General features: G+C 35.9%; 1 pseudogene; it reads left to right on the top strand.

Annotated features, from left to right (window-relative positions):
• Positions 1-14,165, top strand: part of LOC120114222 — a 38,166-nt pseudogene extending 24,001 nt beyond the window's left edge.
• The last annotated feature ends 700 nt before the right edge of the window (positions 14,166-14,865 follow it).

Raw genomic sequence — 14,865 nt, 5'->3', positions numbered from 1 at the left:
TTGACGCCAAATTATGAGGAATGGAGGTCTATAAGAAAGAATGAAAATATTCCTCTACCTGACCAAAGTAAGGATATAACTATAGAGGAATGAATTCAGATAGTCCCATCGGAGATAGAGATCTTAAGAGCAGAATTCGAAGCTGAGAAAGAAGGTTGGTCAAAAGAGCTAGAAGAGATTCGACAAGACAAATTCATGTTGAGTATTGATGTTGACTTTTATGCCGTACAATTTGCAATGCTAAGAAAGAGAAAAGAAAAAGTAGATTCAGAGTTGAAAAATCTGAAGAAGGGTTACTACAAGCTGCAAAAATCTAGGATAACAGTTGGGTCAAGCAGAGCATCAACCCAGTTAACCAAAAAGTTAAACACAGAAAAACATCGAAATAGAGATTTGAAGGAAAAAAAACGATCGTCTACTCAAGAGCTTGGAGAAAGGGAAAGAAAAAATAGAAGAGCTTGAGCTTGATAAGAGGGAATATATCATAAGATACAAGGTCGAGAGTCGTAAAGCTATGGAAGAACTAAAAAGGGAGAAAGATCGAGTTAAAGAGCTAGAAGCTGAGAAGACCATCACGATCAGGGGATTTGAAACTGAAATAAATAATATGCTTGTCGAACTTGATATTAGAGAATAAAAAATCGAAGAATTTGATATTAAAAGAAAGAGGTGGGAACTAGAAAAGAAACACTTCAATACTAGGCTCGAAGCAAGACAAGAGACAATCAACAGCTGGATGGAAAGGTGTGGAGATAAAAATGTACAAATACAGAGTCTCAATCGAAGGATGCAGGAAACAAAAACGAGACTTGAAGAGGATCTGGCTCAATGTCGGGCTAAAATCACAGAATTCAGTGATTACATTCTATGACTCGAAGAATCCTTGTTCCGAGGAAGGATTATCATGGGACCAAGTAACCTTCAGGAAAGTTATGAAGAGAATTCCTTACTGCGAAATCAAATTCGAAGCTTGGAAAACACACTGTAGAGTTGTCAAGTACGAATCACTGAGCTAGAAGGAAATCTCCAAGGAACTATTGAACAGTGGCAAACATCGAATGATTTCTATGAAGAACAGAGTGCAGATAGAAGCAACATGGTAGTCGAGGCTATAATACAGATGAGTGAAGTTGCCAGATACATTGGGGAATTAGCTGTCGAAGCAAAGGTCATCGAGCATCACATCAATCCGGTTTCTGAGTTTAGAAGAACATGTCTTGGTTGATTAAAGAAGTTGTCGAACTTAATCGGAGGGCTAGGCCGTATCTGTAGAAGTGAAATATTGTGTAATAAAAACTTTGTGTTCCAATGGAAGTTGTTCTATGATAATTAACTTTTTGAGATCAATACCTTTTGCATACATTCATTCTGCATTGCATTTATTTTAAATATTTTGCATTAATACATGTATTCATTCATTAAAACACCAAAAATAATGTAAAATATAATTTTTAATCATTGTAGTTATTCTGGCATTCAACTCACACTCGTACGGTACCCGGAATACAACTAAGAAAATAGAAGCTAGAATGATTCAACTTGAGCAAGAACAAAAACAAGCTCAAGAAGAAATGAGAGAGAGATTAAATAAGATGGAAGCAGAGATAACAAATTCGCAAACCGGTCTACTACAAAGGATGGAAGAAATGTTTAAGAAACATGCTATAGGTAGAAGGATCACGGATGGCCAAATAACGTCATCCGAGCAAGATTTATCATATCCTCCAGGGTTTGAACCAGGGGCATCACATCCTGCGGGGTTTACTTCTGATCCCCAGCACCCACCAGGGTTTACACCAGAATCTGGTCCTCCTCCTGGTTTCACACCTGTACACATCTTTGCTCACCATTCGGTACCTCAAGAAGCACGACCTCATGTATATGTCAGCAATGAGAATCAGCAGTACCACATGAGATCTGCATTCCCAAACAATTATCAGCCTGTTACTGAACACTTAACTCCAGATCTAAATGAGTTAGCTGAAAAGGAAAAAGCCAATGAACAAATAACTCAACAGTTGAAGAAATTGGAAGAAATGGTAAAATCAGTAGAAATGATTGAACCGTTCTATGGGTCTGACGCCAGAGAGCTGAGTTTGGTCCCAGACTTGATCATCCCTATAAAGTTCAAGGTTCCTGAATTCGAAAAATACAATGGAACCACTTGCCCTTCATCTCATATTACTATGTTTTGCCAGAGGATGGCTGGCCATGTGAATGATGAAAAATTATTGATTTACTGTTTTCAAGACAGTTTAACAGGTTTTGCCGCTAAGTGGTATAACCAATTAACTAGGGCTCACATCAAATCATGGAAGGACTTGGCAAAAGCATTCCTAGAACAGTATCGCCATGTTACAGATATAGCTCCTGATCGGTGGACTCTTCAGAATATGGAAAAAAGAAGTAATGAGACTTTCCGACAATATGCCCAAAGGTGGCATGATGTTGCTGCCCAGTTCCAACCCCCTTTACTCGAAAAGAAAGCTACTATAATTTTTGTCAACACTTTGAAAGCTCCATACTTGGGGTACTTACTTGGAAATGCCACCAAAAATTTTGCTGATTTGATCATCTCTGGTGAGCTCATCGAAAATGCTATAAAAAGTGGCAAGATTAAAGTAGCTGAAGGGTCTAGCTCCAAAAAAACCTGTATACCGGAAAAAGGAGAATGAAGTTGCAAGTGTCTACCACAAGAATACTGCAAATAGTGTCACAATAACCCAATCAAGGGCGGAGAAGAATGACATGAACACCGTCAGAAATAATTTCAAGAGACCTCGCAAGGAGAGAGAAAAAGTATCCTTCACACCACTACCCGTACCCTATTCAGAGATATACGCTTCATTATTAAAAGCAGATGTGGTACGTCCCTACCGTTTGACTCCTCTTCAACCACCGTACCCTCATTGGTATGACGCAAATGCACATTGTGATTTCCATGATGGAATTGCTGGCCATTCTATTGAGAATTGTTTTGCCTTCAAAAAGATAGTGCAAAATCTGATTAACACAGGAGGATTACAGTTTGACTCACCAGATGTAAAAAACACCCACTACCGAATCATGGAGGCAAAGGGGTAAATGCAATCCAGGAGGAGAATAGGAGGAAGGCAAAGAAATACGTTCAAGAAATTAAATCTCCCTTCAGTTGGGTATACCAACAACTCTGTCAGGCTGGCATGATTCGACAAGATCCTAAGCCAAAGATCAATGAGTGTGGACACTATTGCAAATATCACCAAGAAGAAGGACATGAAATTCAGCTTTGCCATGAATTCAGGGGGTTATTACAAAGATTGATGGATAATAAGGAGGTAGAGTTCTTTGAGGAAGATAAGGAAAAAAGAGAAGAATATGTCTTCACGACAGAAAATTCTGAGCCCGTTCACAGAACAAGTAAGCCAGTGGTCATTACTATGAAACCATCAGCAATGAATTCTGGGTCGTCAACACCAAAAGTTGTATTCACAGCTTCTTCACCATTCCCATTTAAAGACACCCGCAAGGTGCCTTGGAACTACACTGCCAATGTTTCATTGATAAGGGAATCTGGTTCGCTAGAGAAAATAAAGGTAGTTGAAGGTGAAGCACCAGGAGGCAACTTGATGACTGAAATAGTGAATGAAGTTGGTAACTTCACAAGAAGTGGGAGGTGCTATTCTCCCGAGATATCGAAAGAAGTAGACAAAGTGAAAGAAAAAGGAAAAGTTGCAGTGGTACCGCAGAAGATATTCAACGATGAACCCCCACCAATGATCAATGAGCCGGTAACAGAAACACAAGCTCAAGAATTCTTGAAGTTTCTAAAGCATAGTGAGTATAGTGTAGTTGAGCAGCTACACAAGCAACAAGCACGAATTTCGATTCTGGATTTGTTAATAAATTCAGAGGTACATCGGAATGCTTTACTGAGAGTGCTCAATCAAACGTTTGTGCCTGAGGATATACCAGTGAACAAGTTGGATCGAATTATAGGGCACATAGCTGCTGACAACTACATAACTTTCACTGATGATGAAATTCCTGATGGTGGAATGGGATCGGTAAAAGCCCTCAATATCACAACTAACTGTCATGGTCATGTCTTATCAGGTGTTTTGATTGACAATGGGTCTGCACTTAATGTTATGCCTATGGCCACATTAAGAAGGTTGCCGGTGGATAACTCACATATGAGGGCCTACCAAAACATTGTCAGAGCCTTTGATGGAACTCAGCGGGATGTGCTTGGAAAGATAGAGGTACTACTGTTGATTGGACCAACTATCTACAATATTGATTTTGTGGTTATGGACATCAACCCTTCATATAATTACTTACTTAGGAGGCCATGGATTCATTATGCAGGGGCAGTCCCTTCGTTCTTACACCAAAAATTGAAATTAGTGTCAGATGGTCAGTTTATTAGTATTGGGGCAGAGGAAGAAATTATTGCTTCTGTGACGACTGACGCCCCATATATTGAGACGGATGAGAATGCTCTAGAGTGTTCCTTCAGAGCCTTAGAATTTCTCACTGCTACTTTTGTTGCTGAAGGAAACAAGATTCCTTGCCCACGTTTATCTGATTGTACTAAGATGATTGTGCGAGAGACTCTAGGAAAAGGAGCCAAGATAGGAAGGGGTCTTGGTAGATGCCTGCAAGGGACTTTATATCCCAAATTTGTCATGATGAAGAGCGATCGCTTTGGGCTAGGATTTAAGCCTGATTTTCAGCAAAGAAAGAAAGAAATGAAAAAGAGAGGTGAAATAAGAAGAGCTAGACTGAAAGGAGAGGACATTCTATGAGAGCATATGTCTTTTCCTTCTCTGATGAGCTCTTTCAAGTTTGGAGGAGTGTTTGATATAGAGCAACAGTTAACCAGAGCAATTGACGAAGAAGAGCAGATGAAAGACAGAAACTTGTTCAATGAAGCTATGTAGGGTTTGGTCATTAACATGATAACTGGGGATGATAAAGCAGGAAGATATTTGGCTGGAATCCGTCCTTGCTTCCCAGGGGAAACACTGAAAAATTGGACTGCAGAGGATCTCCCTATAGTTTTTAAGATTAATTCAGAGTAATACCCAGTACTAATCCTTATACTTGTGCCCGCAAGTATTAAGGAATTTTCATAAGGGCAGCTATGTTAACTCTACTTACTTTCAATAAAAGACAATCTTTTGTTTCTTAAATGACCATCATTATTTTACATTTTCATTCTTTATTCTTTATTCTTTACATTCATTTCATAAATTTTGGTCTTCTTCCAAATATATATTCGATTCAATTTTTCTCTTTGCACGTGTCACCATATCAATAGCATGAATGTTTCTGAATTTAATACTGAGATAAACTTTGAGCAGCCCATATGTTTGGAAGAAATCAATGAGTGTCAAGATGAGGTAGAATGTGATGTTCCTAACGAACTATTAAGACTGGTAGAAAATGAGGACAAACAGATTTTACCTCACCAGGAAGAAACTGAGGTTATAAACTTGGGAACTAATGAAGATAAGAGAGAAGTGAAAATCGGCAGCACACTTTCTGCTGAGATAAGGCAAGACTTGATAGATCTTCTTCGAGAATTCAAGGACATCTTTGCATGGTCTTACCAAGATATTCCAGGGCTGAGTACAGATATAGTAGTGCACAAGCTTCCGATAAAGCCTGAGTGTAAGCCAGTTCAGCAAAAGCTCAGAAGAATAAAGCCAGAAATGTTGTTAAAAATTAAAGAGGAAGTCATGAAACAGATTGATGCAGGGTTTCTTCAAGCAGCAAAGTATCCAGAATGGGTTGCCAACATAGTCCCTGTGCCAAAGAAAAATGGTAAAGTTCGCATGTGTGTGGATTACAGAGATCTTAATAAAGCAAGCCCGAAGGATAATTTTCCATTGCCTCATATAGATACTTTAGTGGATAACACTGCTGGTCATTCGTGGTTTTCTTTTATGGATGGCTTCTCGGGGTATAACAAAATAAAAATAAACATTGAAGACATGGAAAAAACCACATTTGTGACTATGTGGGGCATATTTTGCTATAAAGTGATGCCATTTGGTTTGAAAAATGCTGGGGAAACTTACCAAAGAGCTATGGTGACTCTTTTCCATGACATGATGCACAAAGAAATTGAAGTGTATGTGGATGACACGATTGCCAAGTCCAGGACTGAAGGTGAACACATTCAAAACTTGAGGAAGCTTTTCCAAAGGTTGAGGAAATATCAATTGAAACTCAATCCAACTAAATGCACATTCGGGGTAACGTTAGGGAAACTCTTGGGTTTCGTGGTTAGTCAAAAAGGAATTGAGATTGATCCAGATAAAGTAAAGGCCATTCAAGATCTTCCACCGCCTCGTACATAGAAAGAAGTTCGAGGATTCTTAGAAAGGTTAAATTATATATCTCGATTCATTTCACAATTAACTGAAAAATGTGACCCAGTTTTCAAATTGCTTCGAAAGAACAACCCCGATGTTTGGAACTACGAGTGCCAAAAGGCTTTGGAGATAATCAAGGGATATTTGTCTAATACTCCAATTCTGGTATCACCAGTCCCTGGTAAACCATTGATCCTTTATCTAACGGTCTTTGAAAATTCAATGGGATGTGTATTGGGGCAACATGACAAATCTGGAAAGAAAGAGAGAGCTATCTATTATCTAAGCAAAAAGTTCACTGATTGTGAGATTCGATACCCGCCAATTCAAAAGCTATGTTGTGCTTTGGTATGGACTACTCGAAGGCTCAGGCAATACATGTTATACCATACTACTTGGTTGATATCTAAGCTTGACCCTTTGAAATTTATAATGGAATCACCAGCTTTAACTGGTAGATTGGCTAGATGGCAGATATTGTTATCAGAATTTAACATTGTATATGTGAACCAAAAAGCAATCAAAGGGAGTGCCATAGCAGATTTCCTTGCAAGTCGTGCCTCAAATAATTATGAGTCCTTAAACTTTAATTTTCCAGACGAGGATCTGATGTGCATCACAACCAAGGAGGAAACAATTTCAGATGATAAATCTTGGAGGTTGTATTTTGATGGGGCATCTAATGCTTTAGGACAAGGAATTGGAGCAGTACTGATTTCCCCAGAAAATGTCTATTATCCTTTTACAAGCAGATTGGAGTTCTTTTACACCAAAAATATGGCAGAGTATGAGGCTTGTGTCATGGGGTTAAGAGCAGCTATAGAAAGAAAAATCAAAGTTCTCCAAGTATATGGAGACTCCTCACTAGTAGTGTATCAATTGCGAGGAGAATGGGAGACGAAGGATCCAAAGTTAGTGGAATACCGAAGATTGATCCTTGAATTGGTAAAAGAATTTAAAGATTTCACTTTCAATTATCTCCCTCGAGAAGATAATCAAATGGCTGATGCTTTGGCCACACTTGCTGCAATGTTCCAAGCAAATAGAAGAGTTGACATGATGCCAATTAATATGCAAATGTATAATACCCCGGCACACTGTTATAATATCGAAGAAGAGGTAGATGGTCGTCCATGGTATTATGATATTTTGCAATACATCAAGCATCAAACTTACCCACAATATGCGTCCGAGATCGATAAAAAGACAATAAGGAGAATGGCTGCCGGATATGTATTAGATGGGGAAATTCTGTACAAAAAAGGTAGTGATCAAGTTTTGATGAGATGTGTGGATGCCCGAGAAGCAAAAGGTATACTTGAAGAAGTGCATGAAGGGATATGTGGAACACATGCAAATGGGCTTTCTATGGCCAGGAAGATCATGAGATATGGATACCATTGGGCCACTATGCATTCAGACTGTGTTGATTATGCAAGAAAATGTCACAAATGTCAAATCTATGGGGATAAGATCCATACATCTCCGTCACATTTGCAAGTAATGACCACACCATGGCCGTTTTCTATGTGGGGCATGGATTTCATTGGGACAATTACACCAAAGGCTTCGAATGGACATCGTTTCATATTTGTGGCAATTGATTACTTCACTAAGTGGGTTGAGGCTTCCTCGTATGCAAATATCACGAGATCTACAGTTTGCAAATTCATAAAGAAAGAGATAATTTGTCGGTATGGATTGCCAGAAAGAATTGTCACAGATAATGCCACTAATTTGAATAACAAGATGATGATAGAACTTTGTACTCAGTTCAAGATAAAACATTCTAATTCAGTGACCTACCGTCCAATGATGAATGGAGCAGTGGAAGCAGCAAATAAAAATATTAAAAGGATCATCACAAAGACCACTGATACTTACAAAGATTGGGATGATAAATTACCTTTTGCCTTGTATGCATATCGAACTACAGTGCGGACTTCGACAGGGGCAACACCTTTCTCTTTAGTATATGGGATAGAAGCAGTCTTGCCAGTGGAAGTAGAAATCCCATCACTTCGAATTTTGAAAGAGGTGAAGTTGGATGAGGCTGAATGAGTTCAGGCTCGGTTTGACCAATTGAATCTCATTGAAGAAAAGAGATTAAAAGCTATTTGCCATGGTCAGATGTATCAGAAACGGATGATGAGAGCTCATGATAAGAAAGTTCATCCAAGAGAATTTTGAGAGGGTGATCTAGTGCTAAAAAAGATCCTGCCAATTCATAAAGATTTCCGAGGGAAATGGATTCCTAATTGGAAAGGTCCATATGTTGTCAATAAGGCCTTCTCTGGGGGAGCGTTGATCTTGGCAGAGATGGATGGAGAAAAATTGAGAAATCCAGTAAACTCAGACTCTGTCAAGAAGTACTATGCTTGAAGAAAAAAAGAAACAAATAAAAAGATGAAAAAAAATAAAAACAAAAGAAATAAAAAAATGAAAAGAGAAAAATGAGGGTTTGAGATAAAATCTGCAAAGGACATCTTGAAACCAAAGGAAGACTTTGAGTTGAAAACCTGAAAAGGCGGCTCAAAAGCATTTTGAGATTAGGCATCAGACAACTAAATCTTCTTGAGGGTCTGATATTTTGAGAGAAGCTTCACATCTATAGACATTTTGGTAATTCTCGAAGTCCTCCAGACAGAAGCTCAACTCAACAGTTATATCAAGTGGATTGATTCAGGAACATTCGTGCTAATGATCCATAAGGACATTTTACTTATGGTTTTAAATTTCCATTATTCATGTGATTGCCATAACTTTGTAAATTCAATTTCTTGTCAGTAAATTCGAAGTTTGTTATTTCAAGTCCCAATTTTATTCATTCTTCTTATAAGTAAGTAGATTGATATGGCATTAAAAAATAAAAGATTTTTGGTATTACTCTGAATTAATACTTCCATATCAGAGATTCTAACCCTAATGATCAAAAAGATTAGGGTATGACATGGCCAAAGAAAATGCATGTGAGTTGAGAAAAGAAAGTACATTGAAAACAATGATATTTTGATACGCTGATAAAGATGAGCAGTTAAAAAGGAAACATAAAAGGATTTGCATGGGAACAAGAGAAATGAGAATTTGCATAAAATAGGCCAAGCAAAAGGTAGAGTGCAAACGAAAGGACAAATGACACATTTAAAATGAAGATTTGCAGGACCACAAAGTTCATAATATTAAAATGACATCATGCATACATCAGTAAGCATCTATGAATAGGAGCATGCTCATTCATTCATATTCATTGAAATGCTTTGAATGTTTTGACAGAAATTCAGAGAGAGTCAATAACTATTAAGATCCATCACAGAAAGAGATGGATCAACATTTCCAATGGAGAGTTCATAATGAGAAGAACTCATCCGACAGAGGGAGAAAAAGTTCATAATGGGAATAGCTTGTTCGACCTATCACTCGATTCATGGCATTTCGAATCAGTGACACCTCGCTTGAGGGATTAATATTTCCAATAGAGAGTTCATAATGAGAAGAACTCATCCGACAGAGGGAGAAGAAGTTCATAATGAGAAGAGCCTGTTCGATCTATCACTCGATTCACGACATTTCGAATCAGTGACACCTCGTTAGAGGGATTGACATTTCCAAAAGAGTTCATAATGAGAAGAACTCGTCTTAAAGGAGAAAGTTCATAATGAGAAGAACTTGTTCCTTTCAAGTCCACCACAGAAATAGGTGACTCAATATTTTTAGTTGAGAGTTCATAATGAGAAGAACTCATCCAACGAGGAAGAAGAAGTTCATAATGAGAAGAACATGTTAAACCTTGCATCAGTATTTCCAGGGAAGAGTTCATAATAAGAAGAACTCATCTAAAGAGGAAGAAGAAGTTCATAATGAGAAGAACTTTTTCAATCCAATGCTTTACAACGAAGGATATCCAAATCAAACGCTAAACAAAAAAAATGACCGAACAAAAACTGATTGTCTTTTTCATCTTTCCCCTATTCTTGTCAACACAAGAATATGCAAAGAGGGGCAACTGTAGACACCCGTTTTTATCTGGGTCAAAAACATATTATTAAATTATTATTATTATTATTATTATTATTATTATTATTATTATTATTATTACAAATTTATGTTTTTGCAGGCTACATTACAGACAATACAAGCCTAAGTGGAGATAGAACCAGCAATCTACCACTATAACATCAACCCAAGCCCAATTATGATTTTACCCTAATTATAGCTGCCAGCGCCACCTTGCCTTAACCATTGGATCTGGACCCATCCAACGGTCCAGATTGCTAAAAGGATAGGGTTTTAAAATCCTAAATATCTTCAACAGCCGTCAACATATGTTCAGCTTTCAGCCGTGAATGTGAGTCACGCCGTCAACTCCTGAGCCATTGTTGAACACGTCCGAATCATCACCATCACTCATGTCGGCCACCGAACAGCAAAAACAAACAAACAATATCAGCAAAGTCAAGAGCGTATCACCTAAATCATACCTAACCTGTCAATATTTCACCAAACAACAAAGAAAAATGAAGAAGATGATAAGGGGATTCAGTGAATACAATAGAGATAAGAACGAAGGGAATTTCAACGATAAAAGGGGGTTTATTAGCAACCATTAAAAAAAGCATCAACCAGAAGGGAACCAGAAAATAACTCACCAACACAAGGGGAAGAACAACGAGAGTGTTTTCATTAACAGGGGATAAAAAATCGAGTGAAAACAGATTGTAAGGGTCGGTTCTTCAACATATCAGGGGGATTCATTGTAACAAAAAAAGAAAAACAAGTGTGTAATTGCATAATTCAAAATTAGAAAAGACAATATAACTATTGTTTTGTTTCAAGATATTCTAAAATTTCTTTTGTTTTTTTAATTTGTTTTTGTGTGCTGTTTTATTATTAACAAAATAAACAGGGAAATAGGAGTAGTATTACCTTAGCCTTGAGTTGGATTCTTTGCCGAGGTTAAAGCAGTGTCGGAGTCTCGTCGGTCTCAGGTTGTTACCGAATTGAGGGGTCGAAGCTTTCATTTGTTCTGGGTGTTCGTTTAGTGCCTAAGGTTTATCTAGTGAAGTTCTAGAGAGGGAATCAAGGTGGTTAGTTTAGGGTCTGGCCTCATAGGTCGCCTCTGTCGGTAGTCAGAGCGTGGAGTGGCCACCAAAATATGGTGGCCGGCTGCAGTTCGTTGGACTTTTGAGGTTTCGTTCTTGAGAATGAAAGATTGGTGCCGCATGGTATGGAGAGGGAGAAGAGTTAGAATAACATGTTATGCTTTAGTTTAGGTTAAAATTTATATATTTAGGTTATATATTAAAAATTTAGGATTAATTATCACTTAGCCACCGAAACTTAGAGGTAGAATCATCTTTAATAGCATATTTTCACTTTAGTCACTAATAAGGATTGTTTTTAAATTTAGCTTTTTGTATTTGTCCCGATTTTGTTATTTTTCAGATTTCGGTTTTAGTTGTAATGTTTAGGGTTATTTATATTAGGGTCATCATATTTTTATTTTCAATTCATTTATGTCATCAAATCAATGTTTGCATGTTTATAATTTTGTTCCTTTATTTTATGTGCACTCAATTTCAGTCCCAAGCAGTATTATTGTATTTAAACATTTAACTTCAATTTTTCGCATGTTTCTTTTTAGTCCTTCGTGTGTTTATGGTTTATTCTAAGTTTTAGTCTATTTCAATTATTTGTTTATATTTAAGGTAGTAAAGTTTTATTTAATATTACTTAATCCTCATTTTAATAAATATAATTATTTTCTGAAACTTGTAAGTTGTTATGTTATTTTTTTTATTTGTTATTTAAATCATATTTGTTCATTAAGTATTACTATGTATATAGTATATATTTTTTAGTTATGAAAATATGTATAATTTTAATATTAAAAGGTCATATTGTAGTATAATTTTGCATATATTATTTGTTAATTCAATTATCATTAATTTTCGCATGTTAGCCTATATGTATATATTAATTGAATGTTAATTATTAACTTTTTGACTTTTGTTGCATTATTGTTTGTTTATGAAATTGGCATTAATAACCCATGTTTTGAATTCATGTTTTACAATATTATTTATATAATAATGCAAAACCTAACCTTTTGGAGCTTCCCACATCTTCCTTGAAAAATCTAGACCATCACTTTAAGCTTGATTTGAATTTGGTTAACGTGATTAGCATGTATATATTTAATGTTTATTTCTTTTGTATGTTATTATTAGAATGTGTGTGTATATTTTTCTTAACAATATTTAGTTATTATTAGTTTTTTTATTGTTTATAAATTACATATATAGTTTTATTCATTTTGATATATAAATTAGGTACAAGGCATTTTTTAATTAATATTGTATGTTATCTTTATGTGCATAACTCGACATTATTAAATGTTATGTTAATATTTGACTTTGTGCATAATATTTATAAATATTACATATTGATTTAACGTATTTGTGTATTTTTTATATTATTATTTTTCTATGATGGTTGTAAATATATCGTTTTAGTCATTGTTTTAATTTGGTTTAATTGTGATTTAGCCTTCAAGTTTTTGATTTGTTGCACTTTAGTTCTAAATTTCATTTTTGGATTATTTTCATTTTAGTATCTGTGTTATTTAATGTTTATATATTTTTTTATTTTGGTTTATTAACCCTTTAAGTTTTTGTTCTAATTATTTTGGTTCTTATAAGTTTAACTACTTATTTTATTTTATTTATTTTCTTTAAGTTATTAATCTGAAGTAAATTAATTAAATTTCAATAAATGGATCATGTTTTAACTTTATATTCAATTCAGGATTTCCACCATTTAGGACAACGTGTAAGCGAAACAATACTAATTTTGGGCGTTGTGGGGGTGCTAATCATTCCCCACGCGTAACCGACTCCCGAACCCGTTTTAATCGAATCTTTGGTAACGCAGACCAACTTTTGTCTTAAAAAATGATTTTTCTTAAAATTATTTTTTAAAAGACGATTTTAGTTATTCGACCTACCTAACCCAAAGGTCGATGGCGACTCTTTTCAACTTTACCCAAATTAATTCCAAATTACCCATTTTCACAAAATTAAAAATCTTAACTGTTTTCTAAACAATTAAACGATTGTCTCCGCCGGAAAACAGTTACGACAGTGCGGAAGCTGAGTTGCAAGGTGATGATATGACAAACCTTCAGTTAATAGATTCATTGAAAGAAAAAGTGAGTTACTTGTTTGGTGGCTCTACGGTGAAGCCAATTCCAATTTCACCTGAACTGAGACAGTATCAACACGTCCGTGATGACTCTTCAAGCCCAGAAAAGTTGGCAAATAAATTTCATCTAACGTAGCATACAAGGGCGATTGGATGAAACGCCCAATCTCTGATGATGAGGTTGCATGGCTTGCTAAGTTGCTTATCTGGTTATCCAGTTGGTTGAACAGAAGCCTTGGTCTAAACTGCCCAGATGGCAGTCATGTTGGTCCTAAGTGGTCCTATGTGGACGTTCCTGGTGATGCAGTAAACCTGAGCGGACCAGGTGAGACCATGAAAACTCTGGTTTGCTTAATTGGTTCTTGGCTATCGGTGATGGGTAAAGTAACAAGAAGATTAATGAGGCAACATGGTTTAAGGATAAATCTTAGGTCCAAATCAAAGTGTGAAGCAAAGAAATTAATTTTGCAAGCCCCTTTCTCTCTCTCTACTTTCCTAGCTCATACTTCTCTTCCTTTGGTCCAATTTTCTTTCAATGGTGAAGATTACTGTTATGTGCAGAACTCTAAATCTCTTGCATTGATGAAAAGAATGATGTAACACCCTGACTCGAACTCGACCCAGATACGAATTCGAGGTGTCACATTTGACTTTTCAAAACATAAGAAATTCACAAATAAGAATAAATTTGACTTTTCAAAATATAAGAAATTCACAAATAGGAATAAATTTAAAATTTATTATTCCAATAAAGACAAAGAATTTAATAATATTCTAAATAGAAAATCATTTCACATAAAATCTTAATAATTCACATAGATAACCAAAAGTAAGAGTTTATAACATACAAAATATATATAAGTTTACAAAATTGATCAGAGCATTTCAAATTAAACGTATATTACATGCCAAATGTTTACAAAATGAATAAAACCTACATTTAATTTGTTTTGATATGATCTTCTGAAGTGTATGCTATCCTCAACACAAATCAATCTTCAGTTTTCTTCCAACCTACACGTGAGAAAACACACTATAAGTCGATGACTCAATGAGGCAAAACTAATAGTGTTAACTTAGTAAGCAAAATCTTATTTGTTATATTCAAGATATTTTACAAAGAGTTTTCATTATTTTTCGTATCAAAATTTACTTATTAATACTTTCACTTAGTATGCCTTTGTTCCAAATGCCCAAGTGTACTACTGAGAACGCTAGGTATTTGAGTACTATGAGGTTGTGCACTAATGCTGTCACCACAGCTCGTAATTTGCATCGAAGTGCTATATATTCGTCCTGA

Source organism: Hibiscus syriacus, unplaced genomic scaffold (genome assembly GCF_006381635.1).
Source record: "Hibiscus syriacus cultivar Baekdansim isolate YM2019G1 unplaced genomic scaffold, ASM638163v2 tig00110221_pilon, whole genome shotgun sequence".
Lineage (NCBI taxonomy): Eukaryota > Viridiplantae > Streptophyta > Magnoliopsida > Malvales > Malvaceae > Hibiscus > Hibiscus syriacus.
The sequence above is the reverse complement of the archived record's forward strand: the minus strand, read 5'-3'. Positions and strand labels throughout refer to the sequence as shown.